Source organism: Anomaloglossus baeobatrachus, chromosome 4 (assembly GCF_048569485.1).
Source record: "Anomaloglossus baeobatrachus isolate aAnoBae1 chromosome 4, aAnoBae1.hap1, whole genome shotgun sequence".
Lineage (NCBI taxonomy): Eukaryota > Metazoa > Chordata > Amphibia > Anura > Aromobatidae > Anomaloglossus > Anomaloglossus baeobatrachus.
The window spans coordinates 12,805,622-12,825,678 of NC_134356.1; the positions used below are offsets into that span (position 1 = coordinate 12,805,622).

The 20,057-nt window shown below is 42.0% G+C and overlaps 1 long non-coding RNA gene across 1 annotated transcript in view; it reads right to left on the reverse strand.

The window, feature by feature from the left end:
* Positions 1 to 2,201: 2,201 nt before the first annotated feature.
* LOC142300963 (uncharacterized) overlaps positions 2,202 to 20,057 on the reverse strand; it is a 66,901-nt gene continuing 49,045 nt past the window's right edge. Inside the window, exons 3-4 of the long non-coding RNA XR_012752686.1 lie at positions 17,929 to 18,072; positions 2,202 to 2,340 (exon numbers count right to left, since the gene is read on the reverse strand). This is a non-coding gene — a long non-coding RNA (uncharacterized LOC142300963). The remainder of the gene's footprint in view (positions 2,341 to 17,928; positions 18,073 to 20,057) is intronic.

A 20,057-nucleotide genomic window follows, 5' to 3' on the forward strand; every position in this document is an offset into this window, starting at 1 on the left:
CTCTGTATACAGGGAGCTCCCCCTAGTGGAGGCTGCAGACAGGATCTTATCATGTATCTCTGTATACAGGGAGTTCCCCCTAGAGGTGGCTGCAGACAGGATCTTATCTATCTCTGTATACAGGGAGCTCCCCCTAGTGTGACTGCAGACAGGACCTAATCATGTATCTCTGTATACAGGGAACTCCCCCTAGTGGTGGCTGCAGACAGGATCATATCATGTATCTCTGTATATAGGGAGCTCCCCCTAGTGGTGGCTGCAGACAGGATCATATCATGTATCTCTGTATATAGGGAGCTCCCCCTAGTGGTGGCTGCAGACAGGATCTTATCATGTGTCTCTGTATACAAGGAGCTCCCTCTAGTGGTGGCTGCAGACAGGACCTTATCATGTATCTCTGTATACAGGGAGCTCCTCCTAGTGGTGGCTGCAGACAGGATCTTATGTATCTCTGTATACAGGGAGCTCCCCCTAGTGGTGGCTGCAGACAGGATCATATCATGTATCTCTGTATACAGGGAGCTCCCCCTAGTGGTGACTGCAGACAGGATCTTATCATGTATCTCTGTATACAGGGAGCTCCCCCTAGTGGTGGCTGCAGACAGGCTCATATCATGTATCTCTGTATACAGGGAGCTCCTCCTAGTGGTGGCTGCAGACAGGATCATATCATGTATCTCTGTATACAGGGAGCTCCCCCTAGTGGAGGCTGCAGACAGGATCTTATCATGTATCTCTGTATACAGGGAGCTCCCCCTAGTGGTGGCTGCAGACAGGAGCTTATCATGTATCTCTGTATACAGGGAACTCCCCCTAGTGGTGGCTGCAGACAGGATCTTATCATGTATCTCTGTATACAGGGAGCTCCCCCTAGTGGTGGCTGCAGACAGGATCTTATCATGTATCTCTGTATACAGGGAGCTCCCCCTAGTGGAGGCTGCAGACAGGATCTTATCATGTATCTCTGTATACAGGGAGCTCCCCCTAGTGGTGGCTGCAGACAGGATCTTATCTATCTCTGTATACAGGGAGCTCCCCCTAGTGGTGGCTGCAGACAGGATCTTATCCATCTCTGTATACAGGGAGCTCTCCCTAGTGGTGGCTGCAGACAGGACCTTATCATGTATATCTGTATACAGGGAGCTCCCCCTAGTGGTGGCTGCAGACAGGATCTTATGTATCTCTGTATACAGGGAGCTCCCCTTAGTGGTGGCTGCAGATAGGACCTTATCATGTATCTCTGTATACAGGGAGCTCCCCCTAGTGGTGGCTGCAGACAAGATCTTATCATGTATCTCTGTATACAGGGAGCTCCCCCTAGTGGAGGCTGCAGACAGGATCTTATCATGTATCGCTGTATACAGGGAGCTCCCCCTAGTGGTGGCTGCAGACAGGATCTTATCATGTATCTCTGTATACAGGGAGCTCCCCTTAGTGGTGGCTGCAGACAGGATCTTATCATGTATCTCTGTATACAGGGAGCTCCCCCTAGTGGTGGCTGCAGACAGGATCTTATCATGTATCTCTGTATACAGGGAGCTCCCCCTAGTGGTGGCTGCAGACAGGACCTTATCATGTATCTCTGTATACAGGGAGCTCCCCTTAGTGGTGGCTGCAGACAGGACCTTATCATGTATCTCTGTATACAGGGAGCTCCCCCTAGTGGTGGCTGCAGACAGGACCTTATCATGTATCTCTGTATACAGGGAGCTCCCCCTAGTGGTGGCTGCAGACAGGATCTTATCATGTATCTCTGTATACAGGGAGCTCCCCCTAGTGGTGGCTGCAGACAGGATCTTATCATGTATCTCTGTATACAGGGAGCTCCCCCTAGTGGTGGCTGCAGACAGGATCTTATCATGTATTTCTGTATACAGGGAGCTCCCCCTAGTGGTGGCTGCAGACAGGATCTTATCATGTATCTCTGTATACAGGGAGCTCCCTCTAGTGGTGGCTACAATGAAAATGCTGTATGTATTGCTCTGGTGAGGGTTGTTAGCTTTGTATCAGTCATTGTGACCTTAGTAAAGATATATACCAGAATAGGTTATTCCTGTACTATGCAGCGGTCCTTCCTTTCTGTGTATCCTGCTTTATAGCCTCTCGCTCGGTCGCTGCTGATCCTCTCAGTAATGAATGACTCCGGAGTTTTTGCCATTTATTAATTCAATGTTGGAAATAAATAGGAAAAAAACCACAATACGAGATCAGTAACTGTAATAACACCTGTTGTGTGAAGCCAAGAATCGCACCTTCTATTTCTGAGCCTTCAAATAAGATACCCATCCTCGTCCAGCCATTACTCACTGCAGCGAGGACGCAACTCCCCGAGCGTTAACCCTGTGTGCGACATGCAGAAACAAATATAACATACAGTGTGCAGACAGTACATAGAGGGCAGTATTATAGTAGTTATATTCTTGTACATAGGGGGCAGTATTATAGTAGTTATATTCTTGTATATAGGGGCAGTATTATAGTAGTTATATTCTTGTATATAGGGGGCAGTATTATAGTAGTTATATTCTTGTATATAGGGGCAGTATTATAGTAGTTATATTCTTGTATATAGGGGCAGTATTATAGTAGTTATATTCTTGTACACAGGGGCAGTGTTATAGTAGTTATATTCTTGTATGTAGGGGCAGTATTATAGTAAGTTATATTCTTGTACATAGGGGCAGTATTGTAGTAGTTATATTATTGTACATAGGGACAGTATTATAGTAGTTTTATTCTTGTACATAGGGGCAGTATTATAGTAGTTATATTCTTGTACATAGGGGCAGTATTATAGTAAGTTATATTCTTGCACATAGGGGCAGTATTATAGTAGTTATATTCTTGTATATAGGGGCAGTATTATAGTAGTTATATTCTTGTACATAGGGGCAGTATTATAGTAGTTATATTCTTGTATATAGGGGCAGTATTATAGTAAGTTATATTCTTGTACATAGGGGCAATATTATAGTAGTTATATTCTTGTACATAGGGGCAGTATTATAGTAGTTATATTCTTGTACATAGGAGCATTATTATAGTAGTTATATTCTTGTACATAGGGGCAGTATTATAGTAGTTATATTCTTGTTTATAGGGGCAGTATTATAGTAGTTATAGTCTTGTACATATGGGGCAGTATTATAGTAGTTATAGTCTTGTATATAGGAGCAGTATTATAGTAGTTATATTCTTGTACATAGGGGCAGTATTATAGTAGTTATCTTCTTGTACATAGGGGGCAGTATTATAGTAGTTATATTCTTGTACATAGGGGCAGTATTATAGTAGTTATATTCTTGTACATAGGGGCAGTATTATAGTAGTTATATTCTTGTATATAGGAGCAGTATTATAGTAGTTATATTCCTGTACATAGGGGGCAGTATTATAGTAGTTATAGTCTTGTACATAGGGGCAGTATTATAGTAATTATATTCTTGTATATAGGAGCAGTATTATAGTAGTTATATTCTTGTACATAGGGGCAGTATTATAGTAGTTATATTCTTGTACATAGGGGGCAGTATTATAGTAGTTATATTCTTGTATATAGGGGCAGTATTATAGTAGTTATATTCTTGTATATAGGGGGCAGTATTATAGTAGTTATATTCTTGTATATAGGGGCAGTATTATAGTAGTTATATTCTTGTATATAGGGGCAGTATTATAGTAGTTATATTCTTGTACACAGGGGCAGTGTTATAGTAGTTATATTCTTGTATGTAGGGGCAGTATTATAGTAAGTTATATTCTTGTACATAGGGGCAGTATTGTAGTAGTTATATTATTGTACATAGGGACAGTATTATAGTAGTTTTATTCTTGTACATAGGGGCAGTATTATAGTAGTTATATTCTTGTACATAGGGGCAGTATTATAGTAAGTTATATTCTTGCACATAGGGGCAGTATTATAGTAGTTATATTCTTGTATATAGGGGCAGTATTATAGTAGTTATATTCTTGTACATAGGGGCAGTATTATAGTAGTTATATTCTTGTATATAGGGGCAGTATTATAGTAAGTTATATTCTTGTACATAGGGGCAATATTATAGTAGTTATATTCTTGTACATAGGGGCAGTATTATAGTAGTTATATTCTTGTACATAGGAGCATTATTATAGTAGTTATATTCTTGTACATAGGGGCAGTATTATAGTAGTTATATTCTTGTTTATAGGGGCAGTATTATAGTAGTTATAGTCTTGTACATATGGGGCAGTATTATAGTAGTTATAGTCTTGTATATAGGAGCAGTATTATAGTAGTTATATTCTTGTACATAGGGGCAGTATTATAGTAGTTATCTTCTTGTACATAGGGGGCAGTATTATAGTAGTTATATTCTTGTACATAGGGGCAGTATTATAGTAGTTATATTCTTGTACATAGGGGCAGTATTATAGTAGTTATATTCTTGTATATAGGAGCAGTATTATAGTAGTTATATTCCTGTACATAGGGGGCAGTATTATAGTAGTTATAGTCTTGTACATAGGGGCAGTATTATAGTAATTATATTCTTGTATATAGGAGCAGTATTATAGTAGTTATATTCTTGTACATAGGGGCAGTATTATAGTAGTTATATTCTTGTACATAGGGGGCAGTATTATAGTAGTTATATTCTTGTATATAGGAGCAGTATTATAGTAGTTATATTCTTGTATATAGGGGGCAGTATTATAGTAGTTATATTCTTGTACATAGGGAGCAGTATTATAGTAAGTTATATTCTTGTACATAGGGGCAGTATTATAGGAGTTATATTCCTGTACATAGGGGGCAGTATTATAGTAGGTGTTTTTATGTTTGTGTATAGCGGCTATTTTTATGTAGTTATATGGCGGGTTGTCCTGTGGATTACATACCTTGGGTCCCGGTTCGGTGTGTGATATATATTGATCACATTCTTTGTCTGTTGAAGAAATCTGTGTTATAGAAGGGCATTGTTTTCCGGTGATGATGAGTAATAGATGGCGGTGTTTTTTCTGTACAGTTTGTGGGTTTTCTCACGTTTCTCCTTTATTCTCCTTCGATCAGTTCTTCATTTCTAGGAGTCGTCATCCTCTGTCCTTTGTATATTTCCACCATCGGATGTTTCCTCATCACCGTTTATGGCGTCTGTATAATTAGTCATCACCATCATCCACCTCCAATGTGATCAGCCGTGGTCACACTCATCATCGCTCGTCCCATCCTCATCATCCTCTCATCACACCGCACTGTGCACACATTTAGGCAGGAAAGAAAAAAATGCTGCAAACTAAGAAACTTTATATTTTATCAATTGACAAAATGGAAAGTGAATGAAAAAAAAAGCAAAGTAAATAGGAATCAGTGACCGCTGCTCGCCCTCATCCCTCCTTCTTGTCACTCGTACAATAGTTATGGAGGCTACTGATGACAGGACGGAGGAGATGGGCGGTCACTAAATACTGAGGATGGAGGAGACGGGCGGTCACTGAATACTGAGGATGGAGGAGACAAGCGGTCACTGAATACTGAGGATGGAGGAGACGGGAGGTCACTAAATACTGAGGATGGAGGAGACAGGCAGTCACTGAATACTGAGGATGGAGGAGAAAGGCGGTCACTGAATACTGAGGACGGAGGAGACGAGCGGTCACTGAATACTGAGGATGGAGGAGAAGGGAGGTCACTAAATACTGAGGACGGAGGAGACGAGCGGTCACTGAATACTGAGGACGGAGGAGACGAGCGGTCACTGAATACTGAGGATGGAGGAGACGGGCGGTCACTGAATACTGAGGACGGAGGAGATGGGCGGTCACTGAATACTGAGGACGGAAGAGACGGGCGGTCACTGAATACTGAAGATGGAGGAGACGGGCGGTCACTGAATACTGAGGACGGAAGAGACGGGCGGTCACTGAATACTGAGGATGGAGGAGACGGGCGGTCATTGAATACTGAGGATGGAGGAGACGGGCTGTCACTGAATACTGAGGATGGAGGAGACGGGCGATCACTGAATACTGAGGAAGGAGGAGACGGGCGGTCACTGAATACTGAGGATGGAGGAGACGGGCGGTCACTGAATACTGAGGATGGAGGAGACGAGCGGTCACTGAATACTGAGGATGGAGGAGACAGGCGGTCACTGAATACTGAGGATGTAGGAGACGGGCGGTCACTGAATACTGAGGATGGAGGAGACGGGTGGTCACTGAATACTGAGGATGGAGGAGACGGGTGGTCACTGAATACTGAGGATGGAGGAGACGGGCGGTCACCGAATACTGAGGATGGAGGAGACGAGCGGTCACTGAATACTGAGGATGGAGGAGACGGGTGGTCACTGAATACTGAGGATGGAGGAGACGGGCGGTCACTGAATACTGAGGATGGAGGAGACGAGCGGTCACTGAATACTGAGGATGGAGGAGACGGGTGGTCACTGAATACTGAGGATGGAGGAGACGGGCAGTCACTGAATGCTGAGGATGGAGGAGACGGGCAGTCACTGAATGCTGAGGATGGAGGAGACGGGCTGTCACTGAATACTGAGGATGGAGGAGACGAGCGGTCACTAAATACTGAGGATGGAGGAGACGGGCGGTCACTGAATACTGAGGACGGAGGAGACGAGCGGTCACTGAATACTGAGGATGGAGGAGACGGGCGGTCACTGAATACTGAGGACGGAGGAGATGGGCGGTCACTGAATACTGAGGACGGAAGAGACGGGCGGTCACTGAATACTGAAGATGGAGGAGACGGGCGGTCATTGAATACTGAGGATGGAGGAGACGGGCTGTCACTGAATACTGAGGATGGAGGAGACGAGCGATCACTGAATACTGAGGATGGAGGAGACAGGCGATCACTGAATACTGAGGATGGAGGAGACGGGCGGTCACTGAATACTGAGGATGGAGGAGACGAGCGGTCACTGAATACTGAGGATGGAGGAGACAGGCGGTCACTGAATACTGAGGATGTAGGAGACGGGCGGTCACTGAATACTGAGGATGGAGGAGACGGGTGGTCACTGAATACTGAGGATGGAGGAGACGGGCGGTCACTGAATACTGAGGATGGAGGAGACGAGCGGTCACTGAATACTGAGGATGGAGGAGACGGGCGGTCACTGAATACTGAGGATGGAGGAGACAGGCGATCACTGAATACTGAGGATGGAGGAGACGGGCGGTCACTGAATACTGAGGATGGAGGAGACGAGCGGTCACTGAATACTGAGGATGGAGGAGACAGGCGGTCACTGAATACTGAGGATGTAGGAGACGGGCGGTCACTGAATACTGAGGATGGAGGAGACGGGTGGTCACTGAATACTGAGGATGGAGGAGACGGGTGGTCACTGAATACTGAGGATGGAGGAGACGGGCGGTCACTGAATACTGAGGATGGAGGAGACGAGCGGTCACTGAATACTGAGGATGGAGGAGACGGGCGGTCACTGAATACTGAGGATGGAGGAGACGGGCAGTCACTGAATGCTGAGGATGGAGGAGACGGGCAGTCACTGAATGCTGAGGATGGAGGAGACGGGCTGTCACTGAATACTGAGGATGGAGGAGACGAGCGGTCACTAAATACTGAGGATGGAGGAGACGAGCGGTCACTGAATACTGAGGATGGAGGAAACCATTCTCTCTTTGTATGTGTCATACTGAGGTTTTTCCAAACATCGCTGACTGTCATGGCGGCGGTGGGATCTGTTCAGACGACTGATTCTGACCTCCGCCTGATAACTTCTCTGACGTCTGTAATCAGCACAGGCTGACTTGGGCGTCAACCAACAGATTGGTAGTTCATAGGCAGGCTAGAAGGAGTTAACTTTCTCTGGGTCTGCTTGTGAGTCATCTTTGATCACATGCTGTGCAGGAGCAAATCACATCTGCTCCCCTCCTATATATGCTGGATGGACACTTCCATCAGTGCCAGCTATAGTTTATCTTAACCGCTCTGGTGAGGTGTTGTGATCCAGACTATCTGGTGGTTGTAGTCCTTGTTGCTGAGTGCAGTTGTGATGCTAACCCTCGTTGTCTTTTTTGTTGCTACCTTCCTGCTCTTGCTTTTCTCCTGAGTTTCTCATTGTTGGTTCCTGTTTGTGTGCAGTGTGTCGGAGTTTTGGTTTTCCCTTGTCTGTCTTTATCTGTGTTTCCATCAGTTCTGCTGCTTCGCTGATGGGAGGGGGAAATAAGAGCAGTTCTGGTCAGGGGTTTAGCCAGGTATGGGACTCGGGCATTTCCACTATTAGGGGTACCCTGACGTTAGGGATAGCCTAGGGATCCCTAGCACGAGGGATCGCATAGGATTCCCTCACCCTCGCTTTCCTACAGTCACATCTAGACATGTTTTTCAGTTTTCCAGTTGTGGACTATAGCGGACTCCCTGGACTACGCTGGACCTGCAAATCTTTTTCTGTATAATAAATTGGTGAACCAGGGGAAGAGTAGCGGAGTGTTTTTTTCAAATAAAATATTGTTATGTGTGTTGTTTGCTTTTGAATTACTGGGTTAGTAATGGGGTTGTCTGATAGACACCTCTCCATTTCTAACCCCTGGGCTTGATGCCAGCTGACACTGCACAGCTGACATCAACCCTCAAAAATATCACTCTGATTGCCACTGCACCAGGGTAATTGGGAACATCCAGCCGAAGCGCCAGAATTGTCCCAACTAATGTAATGCACCACTTTTTGGGTGACTACGGGCTGATATTTTTAGGCTGGGAAGGGCCAAATAACCATGGACCTTCTCAGCCTGATAATACCAGCCCCCAGCTGTCTGCTTTATCTTATTAAAAATTTTGTGGAGCTGTTATTTTTTTAATTATTTAATACTTTATTAGGGTAAACCAGGCTAAAAACAGCCTTAATGCCATATGAAAGGCAATAAAGCGTGGAGGTGTATAGTTCGTAGGGGGATGGGACATTATATAGCTGCAGGATATCTATCTATTCTTTCTATCTTTTCTATCATCTATAGAGCTATACATTTATTTTTTAATTGTCCGTAACTCACCAATGCAAGTCAATAGGTGAAAGAATAAAAATTGCATGGCACACGGACCATGATACACCTAGACCACCCTCCCACGCCCCGGGGTGTGGTTATGTGAGCAGCCAGTCCCATTCATCTCTCTGACTGCTCAGACACCTAACCATTGTCAGCCCTATTAATCCTCTCAGTACCATACGTACTGGAGCTATCTTCAAGGCTTACATCACAGAGGATAATAACCTCTGTGATACATATCTCCCCTCTATGACTGTTATCTTTCATACCCACACCCTCTTCCCAATGCCCAGGGTTTTGGCACCTTCCACCATCAAACACTGGATCTTGACAGTGTATCCACATTTCCATGTAGTTTCCCGGGACTATGCTCTAAATGGAAGCCAAAGTCCAGAAGTGCCAGGAACCACCTGGGCAGTATTCTCTTTCTTTTCCATCATCCTCCTCAGCGGGGCACAGTCTGACCCTAACCCAAATGTTCTGCCTAATAGGCAGTATGTAGGAGAGTCTCATGCCCACTTGATGGCTAAGCACTCCTTCTCCATGGTGGAGCAGTTCTTCTCACAGGTGGACATTTTCTACGTAGGCACAATATTGGGTGTTGTGTTGCCAGTCACAACACAACGGCACCAATCCCGACCTCTGATGCGTCCGTCTGGACCACAAATTCCTTACTGGAGTTTGATGCCACCAACGCTAGCTCTTACAAGGCCGTCTCCCCTTCTGGAGACCACTTGGCCACAGCCAAGTTTGCACTCTTAAGGAGGTCGGTCAGGGGTTCGGCCATCATGGTGAAGCTAGGGATGAAGCGACGGTAGTAGCCCTCAATGCCCAGAAATGCTCCAACGTGTTCCTTCCAGCGCAGTCGTGGCCAATTCTGGATAGTGTAAACTTTATTTGGGGTTTGATTTTGCCCCTGCCTACGACATAGGCCAAGTATTTTGCTTCCTCCATCCCCATGGCACATTTCTCAGGGTTTATGGAAAACCTGCCTCCCTTACAGCACCAAGTACCGAGTTTCCCCGAAAATAAGCCCTATCAGGAGTTTTTCGGCATTTGCACAGTAAGACTTAACTATAAGCCCTACCCCGAAAATAAGCCCTAATTGCGGTTCAATAATAAAGTGTCCATGCAGCCTAAAAAGTTAAATACTGCAGGACACTTCATTGAAGAAACAGAAGACAGACCCCGAAATCATACTTACCAGACCCCAAATGGGAGGCTGTGGAATGTGAGGACCTGCGGTGGAACACATCGAGGAACTGCGGTGGAACGCATCAAGGAACTGCGGTGGAACGCATCGAGGACCTGCGGTGGAATGCATCGAGGACCGGCGGTAGAATGCATCGAGTACCTGCGGTGGAACACATCGAGGAACTGCGGTGGAACGCATCGAGGACCTGCGGTGGAACACATCGAGGAACTGCGGTGGAATGCATCGAGGACCTGCGGTGGAACGCATCGAGGACCTGCGGTGGAACGCATCGAGGACCTGCGGTGGAACACATCGAGGACCTGCGGTGGAACGCATCGAGGACCTGCGGTGAAACGCATCGAGGACCTGTGGTGGAACGCATCGAGGACCTGCGGTGAAACGCATCGAGGACCTGTGGTAGAACGCGTCGAGGACCTGCGGTGGAACGCGTTGAGGACCTGCGGTGAAACGCATCGAGGACCTGCGGTAGAACGCATCTAGTACCTGCGGTGGAACACATCGAGGACCTGCGGTGGAACGCATTGAGGACTTGCGGTGGAACGCAGCGAGGACCTGCGGTGGAACGCATCGAGGACCTGCGGTGGAAGGCGTCGAGGACCTGCGGTGGAAGGCGTCGAGGACCTGCGGTGGAACGCATCTAGTACCTGCGGTGGAACGCGTCGAGGACCTGCGGTGGAACGCGTCGAGGACCTGCGGTGGAACGCGTCGAGGACCTGCGGTGGAACGCGTCGAGGACCTGCGGTGGAACGCGTCGAGGACCTGCGGTGGAAGGCATCGAGGACCTGCGGTGGAATGCATCGAGGACCTGCGGTGAAACGCATCGAGGGCCTGCGATGGAACGCGTCGAGGACCTGCGGTGGAACGCGTCGAGGACCTGCGGTGGAACGCGTCGAGGACCTGCGGTGGAATGCATCGAGGACCTGCGGTGGAACACACACTCACATACACATTCGGTGATACCATACTGCTCCGGGGACCTAGGATGCAGTGGAAAGAGACAACCTGCAGTGGATGCATCAAGGACCTGCAGTAGGACGCATTGATACATTCCACCGCCGGTTCTCACGTTCTACAGTGCTGCCGGCCGGAAGCAGTACGGTACTACCGGATGTGTGTGTGCTGACCGGAAGCAGGGGGGACCACTGTGGAGCACACAAGGACCTGCTGGGAGCACACGCAGCAGATCACAGGAGGACCTGGGAGTGACGAATATGTTTGGGTTCTGGTAAGTGTGATTCTTCTGGGAGTGTCTGCCTTTTTTGGGGCGTAAACTTGCCCCAGCTTGTGTTTCCCCTCAAAATAATCCCTAACTTGAAAATAAGCCCTATCACATTTTTGGGGCAAAAATAAATATGACAGTGTGGTGCCCTGTGTCTAGACCGCCACAAATAATAGCTACATGTGTATTCCATATGTATAACATGTATTGTCAGCTTTAATGAATTTGGTCTTCTGTGCTCTTCACAACATACACACATTTACCCACACTCCCTTACTGGGGCCGGTCACCACATACACACAATCCAGCACACTCCCTTACTGGGGCCGGTGACCTGAGCTGATAATAATAATAATAATACTGCCCCTATGTACAAGAATATAACTGCTATAATACTGCCCCTATGTACAAGAATATAACTACTATAATACTGCCCTCTTTGTACAAGAATATAACTACTATAATACTGCTCCTATGTACAAGAATATAACTACTATAATACTGCTCCTATGTACAAGAATATAACTACTATAATACTGCCCCTATGTACAAGAATATAACTACTATAATACCGCCCCTATGTACAAGAATATAACTACTATAATACTGCCCCCTATGTACAGGAATATAACTACTATAATACTGCCCCTATGTACAAGAATATAACCACTATAATACCGCCCCTATGTACAAGACTATAACTACTATAATACTGCCCCTATGTACAAGAATATAACTACTATAATACTGCCCCTATGTACAAGACTATAACCACTATAATACCGCCCCTATGTACAAGACTATAACTACTATAATACTGCCCCTATGTACAAGAATATAACCACTATAATACCGCCCCTATGTACAAGACTATAACTACTATAATACTGCCCCTATGTACAAGACTATAACTACTATAATACTGCCCCTATGTACAAGAATATAACTACTATAATACTGCCCCCTATGTACAAGAATATAACCACTATAATACTGCCCCTATGTACAAGACTATAACTACTATAATACTGCCCCTATGTACAAGAACATAACTACTATCATACTGCCCCTATGTACAAGACTATAACTACTATAATACTGCTCCTATATACAAGAATATTACTACTATAATACTGCCCCTATATACAAGAATATAACTACTATAATACTGCTCCTATGTACAAGAATATAACTACTATAATACTGCCCCCTATGTACAAGAATATAACTACTATAATACTGCCCCTATGTACAAGAATATAACTACTATAATACTGCCCCTATGTACAAGAATATAACTACTATAATACTGCCCCCTGTGTACAAGAATATAACTACTATAATACTGCTCCCTATGTACAAGAATATAACTACTATAATACTGCTCCTATGTACAAGAATATAACTACTATAATACTGCCCCTATGTACAAGAATATAACTACTATAATACTGCCCCTATACACAAGAATATAACTACTATAATACTGCTCCTATGTACAAGAATATAACTACTATAATACTGCCCCCTATGTACAAGAATATAACTACTATAATACTGCCCCTATGTACAAGAATATAACTACTATAATACTGCCCCTATGTACAAGAATATAACTACTATAATACTGCCCCTATGTACAAGAATATAACTACTATAATACTGCCCCCTATGTACAAGAATAAAACTACTATAATACTGCCCCTATGTACAAGAATATAACTACTATAATACTGCCCCTATATACAAGAATATAACTACTATAATACTGCCCCCTATGTACAAGAATATAACTACTATAATACCGCCCCCTATGTACAAGAACATAACTACTATAATACTGCCCCCTATGTACAAGAATATAACTACTATAATACTGCCCCTATATACAAGAATATAACTACTATAATACTGCCCCTATGTACAAGAATATAACTACTATAATACTGCCCCTATGTACAAGAATATAACTACTATAATACTGCCCCTATGTACAAGAATATAACTACTATAATACTGCCCCTATGTACAGGAATATAACTACTATAATACTGCCCCTATGTACAAGAATATAACTACTATAATACTGCCCCTATGTACAAGACTATAACTACTATAATACTGCCCCTATGTACAAGAACATAACTACTATCATACTGCCCCTATGTACAAGAACATAACTACTATCATACTGCCCCTATGTACAAGAATATAACTACTATAATACTGCTCCTATATACAAGAATATTACTACTATAATACTGCCCCTATATACAAGAATATAACTACTATAATACTGCTCCTATGTACAAGAATATAACTACTATAATACTGCCCCCTATGTACAAGAATATAACTACTATAATACCGCCCCCTATGTACAAGAACATAACTACTATAATACTGCCCCCTATGTACAAGAATATAACTACTATAATACCGCCCCCTATGTACAAGAATATAACTACTATAATACTGCCCCTACGTACAGGAATATAACTACTATAATACTGCCCCTATGTACAAGAATATAACTACTATAATACTGCCCCTATGTACAAGAATATAAATACTATAATACTGCCCCCTATGTACAAGAATATAACTACTATAATACTGCCCCTATGTACAAGAATATAACTACTATAATACTGCCCCCTATGTACAAGAATATAACTACTATAATACTGCCCCTATATACAAGAATATAACTACTATAATACTGTCCTTATGTACAAGAATATAAATAACTACTATAATACTGCCCCTATATACAAGAATATAATTACTATAATACTGCCCCCTATGTACAAGAATATAACTACTATAATACTGCCCCTATATACAAGAATATAACTACTATAATACTGTCCCTATGTACAAGAATATAACTACTATAATACTGCCCCTATGTACAAGAATATAATTACTATAATACTGCCCCTATGTACAAGAATATAATTACTATAATACTGCCCCTATGTACAAGAATATAACTACTATAATACTGTCCCTATGTATAAGAATATAACTACTATAATACTGCCCCTATGTACAAGAATATAATTACTATAATACTGCCCCTATGTACAAGAATATAACTACTATAATACTGTCCGTATGTATAAGAATATAACTACTATAATACTGCCCCTATGTACAAGAATATAACTACTATAATACTGCCCCTATATACAAGAATATAACTACTATAATACTGCCCCTATATACAAGAATATAATTACTATAATACTGCCCCCTATGTACAAGAATATAACTACTATAATACTGCCCCTATATACAAGAATATAACTACTATAATACTGCGCCCTATGTACAAGAATATAACTACTATAATACTGCCCCCTATATACAAGAATATAACTACTATAATACTGCCCCTATGTACAAGAATATAATTACTATAATACTGCCCCCTATATACAAGAATATAACTACTATAATACTGCCCCTATGTACAAGAATATAACTACTATAATACTGTCCCTATGTACAAGAATATAACTACTATAATACTGCCCCTACGTACAGGAATATAACTACTATAATACTGCCCCCTATATACAAGAATATAACTACTATAATACTGCCCCCTATGTACAAGAATATAACTACTATAATACTGCCCCTACGTACAGGAATATAACTACTATAATACTGCCCCCTGTGTACAAGAATATAACTACTATACTACTGCCCCTATATACAAGAATATAACTACTATAATACTGCCCCCTATGTACAAGAATATAACTACTATACTACTGCCCCTATATACAAGAATATAATTACTATAATACTGCCCCTATGTACAAGAATATAACTGCTATAATACTGCCCCCTATATACAAGAATATAACTACTATAATACTGCCCCCTATGTACAGGAATATAACTACTATAATACTGCCCCTATATACAAGAATATAACTACTATAATACTGCCTCTATGTACAAGAATATAACTACTATAATACTTCCCCCTATGTACAAGAATATAACTACTATAATACTGCCCCTATATACAAGAATATAACTACTATAATACTGCCCACTATGTACAAGAATATAACTACTATAATACTGCCCCTATATACAAGAATATAACTACTATAATACTGCCCCTATGTACAAGAATATAACTACTATAATACTGCCCCTATGTACAGGAATATAACTACTATAATACTGCCCCCTATGTACAAGAATATAACTACTATAATACTGCCCCTATGTACAAGAATATAACTACTATAATACTGCCCCCTATGTACAAGAATATAACTACTATAATACTGCCCCTATATACAAGAATATAACTACTATAATACTGCCCCTATGTACAGGAATATAATTACTATAATACTGCCCCCTATGTACAAGAATATAACTACTATAATACTGCCCCTATATACAAGAATATAACTACTATAATACTGCCCCTATGTACAAGAATATAACTACATGTTATATCGGCAGATTTCGGGTGTATGTTCTGGAGGAGCCGCAGCGCACGTCTTATTGCAGCATATTGGCAGTGAGCGGTGGGACCCGTCTGGTGTCTGCAGCACAGGACGCTCCGGTGACGGGAGGAGCTGCTCTGCCTCTGACCTTTCCTCACTCTCGGTATAAATGACTTTTACACATTTAAACTGGAAAAGATCAGAGTCAGGAATCTGCGGCTTCATCAATCACAGGAATGTTGTGTAAAGTGACCTTAACCTGACGAGAAAAGTGTCGCTGACAACTAACAGTGATGAATCTGATCCCAGACAACACCGCACCACACTGACTGCAGGTTACATAATCCCCAACCACCACCAGCAGAATAGTGAGCGCAGCTCTGGATCAGTAATGTAATGTATGTACACAGTGACTGCACCAGCAGAATAGTGAGTGCAGCTCTGGAGTATAATACAGGAGGTAACTCAGGATCAGTAATGTAATGTATGTACACAGTGACTGCACCAGCAGAATAGTGAGTGCAGCTCTGGAGTATAATACAGGAGGTAACTCACGATCAGTAATGTATGTACACAGTGACTGCACCAGCAGAATAGTGAGTGCAGCTCTGGAGTATAATACAGGAGGTAACTCACGATCAGTAATGTAATGTATGTACACAGTGACTGCACCAGCAGAATAGTGAGTGCAGCTCTGCAGTATAATACAGGAGGTAACTCAGGATCAGTAATGTATGTACACAGTGACTGCACCAGCAGAATAGTGAGTGCAGCTCTGGAGTATAATACAGGAGGTAACTCAGGATCAGTAATGTATGTACACAGTGACTGCACCAGCAGAATAGTGAGTGCAGCTCTGGAGTATAATACAGGAGGTAACTCAGGAAGGATCAGTAATGTATGTACACAGTGACTGCACCAGCAGAATAGTGAGTGCAGCTCTGCAGTATAATACAGGAGGTAACTCAGGATCAGTAATGTAATGTATGTACACAGTGTCTGCACCAGCAGAATAGTGAGTGCAGCTCTGGAGGATAATACAGGAGGGGACTCAGGATCAGTAATGTAATGTATGTACACAGTGACTGCACCAGCAGAATAGTGAGTGCAGCTCTGGAGTATAATACAGGAGGTAACTCAGGATCAGTAATGTATGTACACAGTGACTGCACCAGCAGAATAGTGAGTGCAGCTCTGGAGGATAATACAGGAGGTAACTCAGGATCAGTAATGTATGTACACAGTGACTGCACCAGCAGAATAGTGAGTGCAGCTTTGGAGGATAATACAGGAGGTAAGTCAGGATCAGTAATGTAATGTATGTACACAGTGACTGCACCAGCAGAATACTGAGTGCAGCTCTGGAGTATAATACAGGAGGTAACTCAGGATCAGTAATGTATGTACACAGTGACTGCACCAGCAGAATAGTGAGTGCAGCTCTGGAGTATAATACAGGAGGTAACTCAGGATCAGTAATGTTTGTACACAGTGACTGCACCAGCAGAATAGTGAGTGCAGCTCTGAAGTATAATACAGGAGGTAACTCAGGATCAGTAATGTATGTACACAGTGACTGCACCAGCAGAATAGTGAGTGCAGCTCTGGAGTATAATACAGGAGGTAACTCAGGATCAGTAATGTTTGTACACAGTGACTGCACCAGCAGAATAGTGAGTGCAGCTCTGGAGTATAAAACGGGGTAAAATTGCAACATCCAAAAGATTTAAGGAGAATGTGCTTTTTGGGCACTTAAAAGGGACTGATCCATTGATAAGAGTCTATATTGTAATATATATTGTAATAAAACATGAATAATGAATTAGGAGCAAAGGGGTAAAAAGAATAAAACAAAAGTTGTGATAAAATGTGATCACTAATAATCAGTGTAGACAAATAGTGAAGCCAAATATGTGATGTTTGTGCGTGAGAGGACATGTCCGCGTCACTCGGATCAGTCTGTATTACTGCCGTGTTCTGTTTATTACCTCTCGTGCTGTCTGGTGATAATGTAAAACAGATCCAATTCCTGGTGTACTGCACGAGGTGCTGTGACCGGCATCGGACTCCTCTCACTTCCACCAATACCGCAAACAGTTTGAGTGACGTCTCTCCAGCCATTACCGGTGCCTCTGGGGATATCAAAAACAAAGTCCAATGAGTTTCGTAAAATATCGGTTTCCCTCCTTAGGGTAGGTAGTTGAGCTGTGTTAGTGTAACCAAGTTACTTACAGTTTGGGCTTTTTTTAATAACAGACACAGGTTTATCATACAGTCTGTGAGCAATGGTCTTATTCTCTATTAAAAAAGACCAATATTTATATATTTATTTACTTTATTTTTTAAAAATACCGTCCCTCCCATTGTATTGGTTAGTGAGAATTCTATCCGATGGTCCTCTACAGTAGTGTTCTCATTATTTGCCGAGGATCGTGCGCCACAAGGGAAAATTAATTCACGCTTCCAGTAGCTCATATATAACATAGCATACTTGGCCTGAATTTTGTCCCCATTGCGGTCCCTCATGCTTGTAGATATAATTGAAAAATATCTTATTTTCAGATGTGTATATAGTGATATCTAAAAAAGACAAAAATATTGAACATCTAGGGTAAATTTAAGGAAAAAAATATTTTTAATCTTTCCAAGAACACTTTAAAGGAATCCTCAGATCTTTCCAAATAAGTATCACATTGTCAATAAATGTATTCCAAAGGACCAGACACACACTGAGAATGCAACCAGGGAAAATGAGTTCACATTTCCAGTAGCCCAGAAATAAATTAGCACAACTTGGCATGAATGTGGACCCCATTATGGTCCGACATGAATGTAGACATCATGTGAAAATATCTTATTTTTAGAGATATATATTGAGATCAAAAAAGTGTACAGATGTTGAACGATAATGCTGGAATAAATAAAAAAAAAATTCTTATTAATCTTCAAGAAAACTTTCAAGAAATCTCCAGATAATTTCCAAATAAATATCATACTGTCAATAATTCTTATCCAGGGAATTAGACCTACACCATGAATCCCAACAGTGAAGATGAATTCACATTTCCAGTAACCCATATATAAATTAGCATAACTTGGCCTGAATTTAGAGCCCATTGTGGTCCCCCATGATTGTAAATATTAATTGAAAAAAATCTTATTTTTTAGATATGTATATAGTGAGATCCAAAAAGTGCACAGATGCTGAACTATATGCTGGAATAAATTAAAAAAAAAATCTTTTTAATCTTCTCCAAGAAAATGTTCAAGGAATCTTCAGATCACTTCCAAATAAATATGGTTTGAAAATATCTTATATTTTGATATGTTTATAATGAGCTTCAAAAAGTGCACAAATGATATGATAGGGTAAATTTAAGAAAAGGAAAAAAAACAAATACCTATTAATCTCCTGCAAGAACACATCCTCAGATTTCTTCCAAATAAATATCACATCCTCGATCAATTTTTTTCTAAAGGTCTAGATCTACATCAAAAATACCACCAGGACAGATGAATTCCCATTCCTTATAGTCCATCTATAAATTACCATAACTTGGGGTGATTCCAATCCCCATTGCGGTCCCCCTGTGTTTGTGATTAATACTTGAGGGGTGATTCCAATCCCCATGGTGGTCACCCATGTTTGTGGTTAGCCCCTTCACCCTCAGTTGATTTTCCATTCTGTCTTTCTTGCTTCCCTTCTTTTAAGAGCTGTAACTGTTTTATTTTTTCGCCATATGAGGGCTTTTTTTTTGCGGGACAAGTTTTACTTTTAAATGAAACCATAAGTTTTACCATATAGTGTACTGGAAAATGGCAAAAAAATCCAAGTGCGAAAAAATTGCAAAAAAAAAGTGCAATTGCATGATTGTTTTGGGGATATTTTATTCACCGTGTTCACTATGTGGTAAAGCTGATGTGTCGGTGTGATGCCTCAGGTTGGTACAAGTTCGTAGATACCAAATATGTATACGATTACTTTTATCTAAAGGGTTAAAAAAAATTCAGAATTTTGTCCCAAAAAGGTGGCACACTTTTTGCACCATTTTCCGCGACCCGTAGGATTTTCATTTTTCGGGTTCTATGGCCCAGTGACGACTTATTTTTTGCGTCT